We start from the raw sequence: 3,383 nt of genomic DNA on the forward strand, positions 1-3,383 counted from the left end.
GTGTGCCTTCCAAAGATACCTTAACAAATGAAGCACTAGTAACCTTGGAATGTTGGGGATTAAGATAGCCTGTTTGCATCTTCCTCGTAGACATTACTTCATATTGTCGCCTGTGCAATTACATAATAATTAGTATCAATATATAGTTCCTGATAGCAATTAAAGTTATTCTTAGAGGGAATACGAAGACTACCTCCTTTTACTAAAAGGGACTGGGGCACTTATAAGATCTGGTGTTGCTGGTACTGGGTTTAGGAGATAATCTGTAATAGTTTTGAGAACTTATTATTATAAACTATATTTTCTCTAACTATCTTTTGAAATTTTGAAATGATGAAGAAAAATGTATAATCTATTTTATTATGCATTATAATGTTATCATAATAGATATTTACATGTATAATAAGTGTGTCTTCATAAGATACCTTCAAGTGAAATATCAGTAATCTTGGAATGTTGGGGATCAAGAGAGCCTCTTTGCATCTTCCTCGTAGATATTACTTCATATTGTCGCCTATGCAATTACATAATAATTAGTGTCAATATATAGTTTCTGATAGCAATTAAAGTTGTTCTTAGAGGGAATACGAAGACTACCTCCTTTTACCAATAGGGACAGGGGCACTTATAGGATCTAGTGTTGTTGGTACTGGGTCTAGGAGATAATCTGTAATAGTTTTGAGGACTTATTATTATAAACTATATTTTCTCTAACTATCTTCTGAAATTTTGAAATGATGAAGAAAAATGTATAGTCTATTTTATTATGCATTATAATGTTATCATAATAATATTTACATGTATAATAAGTGTGTCTTCGTAAAGATACCTTCAAGTGAAATACCAGTAATCTTGGAATGTTGGGGATCAAGAGAACCTCTTTGCATCTTTTTCGTAGACATTACTTCATATTGTTGCCTATGCAGATGCATGTTAATTAGTATCGATATACAAATCTTGATAATAATTAAAATTATTCTTAAAGGGAATATGAATACTACCTGCTTCTTTTACCATGAGGGATTGGGACACTCACAAGATTTGGTGTTGCTAATATTGCGTTTGGAGGATACTCTGTAATGGTTTTGAGGACTTGTTATCATAAACTATATTTCTTCTAACTATCTTCTAAAAATTTAAAATGATGAAAAAAATGTATAGTCTATTTTACTATGTATTATAATGCTAACAAACATTTATGTATATAACAAGTGTTTCTTCAAAAAATACCTTTGACAAATGAAGCACTAGTAACCTTGGAATGTTGGAGATCAAGGGAGTCTCTTTACGTCTTCCTCGTAGACACTTCATATTGTCGCCTATCAAATTGCATATTAATTAGTGTCAATGTATATATCCTGATAATAATTAAAGTTATTCTTAGATTAAACATAAATACTACCTGCTTTTTTCATCATGAGGGATTGGGGCATCTACAGGATTTGGTGTTGCTAGTAACGGGTCTAGGAGATAATAATCTGTAATAGTTTTGTGGACTTGTTATCATAAACTATATTTTCTACTATTTTTTAAAATTTAAAATGATAAAGAAAAATATATGACTTATTTTATCATACATTTTAATATTATGATTACGGGCATTTGTGTATATAATTTTGAAAAGTGAATTTGTAAATTATAACAAATCATATGCTATCATCTTATAGTCATCGTCTTAAAAAATGAGGAGATGCATGGAATTTACCAATTGGTATATGCACTATCCTCGTAGATAAAGGATAAGTTAGTCTCGGTGTGACTAAGGATGAGTCATGCTTTGTGGTAAAAGAAAATAATAATAGATCAACTATATTAATGAAATATATAAATAAGATAAAGTTATGTGTGAGATATATATATATATATATATATATATATATATATATATATATATTGTTGAGAAAAATTGGATATTCAAATTTTGATTAAGAAAATAATAAAAATAAAATAATATTATAGACTAATCTAATCTCTTGATGATAATATCAGGACACTTGTATTTTTATATATACCTTTGTTAAGGTTATTGTGACAAGTCATATATTCATTATAATAATAAATATATAATTATTCTTGTAGTTAAATATCATTTATGTGCATATCAATATGCAACTACAATTTATCATAGTAAAAGACTGTAAATTATTTCATATGCTAAACTAATTTATATATACAAACATGATACTAATATCACTACTTATGCAGACATTCACATTTCTAAGAAAATTTATCATAATATTTTACAAGATAAAACTTGTTAGAAATTTCAAAAGTCCATAACATTATTTTTTAAGATTTCACATTATTATTTATAAATAGAGCATCCTAATTTTCATGAATAAAAATCCCCACATTTCAAAGGGTTATTAAGATCTTAAAAAGATAACTCAACATCATACATCATTAATAATAATTAACTAATTAAGATAGTAGCAAGATATATATGAGTTGAATATGTTGCGATTAAGTAATTACTGTCATGTAAGAATCCATCATGTAATCATCGATAATTTTTCCCTTAACATAAATTAATTACTATAAATGATATATTACTTTATTATTAACTTCTATATTTGTGTATTATAGTTAAGAAAATGATTAGATTTGGTTTCCTTAATCATACGGATAAGTTAGGAATTCCACTAATCAATTAAATTATTAATTGATTTATTTCCTAATGAGTGATTTGATATTTAGGAAGTAAATAGTTTACATTCCATTTTTGTGTGTGAACTATAAGAAATAAATATTATATTACTTTTTTGTGTGTGAAAGCAAATGTAAAATAAATTAAAAATAAAAATTAAATTAAATTATTACGTACCTTTCGAGGAGATCTCATCTTCTCCTATATAAAGGGACTATTCATCCCTCATTCTTTACTAGGCCTAACAATAGGAGGATTGAGGAGATGACTTTCTGGGGAGATGATATCAAGGAAGGGATAATCGAAGAGAGATATGATCCTTTCTTTTTAATTAGTTTTGATTTGTGTTTTGAAATCTTGATATTGAGATTGTTACAATTTTATAATGAATAATGAGGTTTTAATTTCGAAATTTCATGATTTTTGAATAATAATAATTGATTTGTGATGTTAGACTAATTATTTGATTTGTATTGATCTTTTAAGCTTAAGTGAATTTTAATATTGATTTAATTATTAAAATTCTTATTTAGTATAATAGTTCTAATTTATTTAATTAGTTATATCTATATTTCAAGAATTATGTGTGAATTTCTGTAATGTAATTAGTTTTAAATTTTAATCATGAATTTAAAGATTTAATTAATGTATTTGAATAATTCTTTAATAATTTTAAATATTAAAATCTAATTTGATAAGAGGAGTCTAATTGGAGTCTGACTTGAGTCAAGTTGAT

The sequence above is a fragment of the Musa acuminata genome, chromosome BXJ3-1 (genome assembly GCF_036884655.1).
Source record: "Musa acuminata AAA Group cultivar baxijiao chromosome BXJ3-1, Cavendish_Baxijiao_AAA, whole genome shotgun sequence".
Taxonomy (NCBI): Eukaryota; Viridiplantae; Streptophyta; class Magnoliopsida; order Zingiberales; family Musaceae; genus Musa; species Musa acuminata.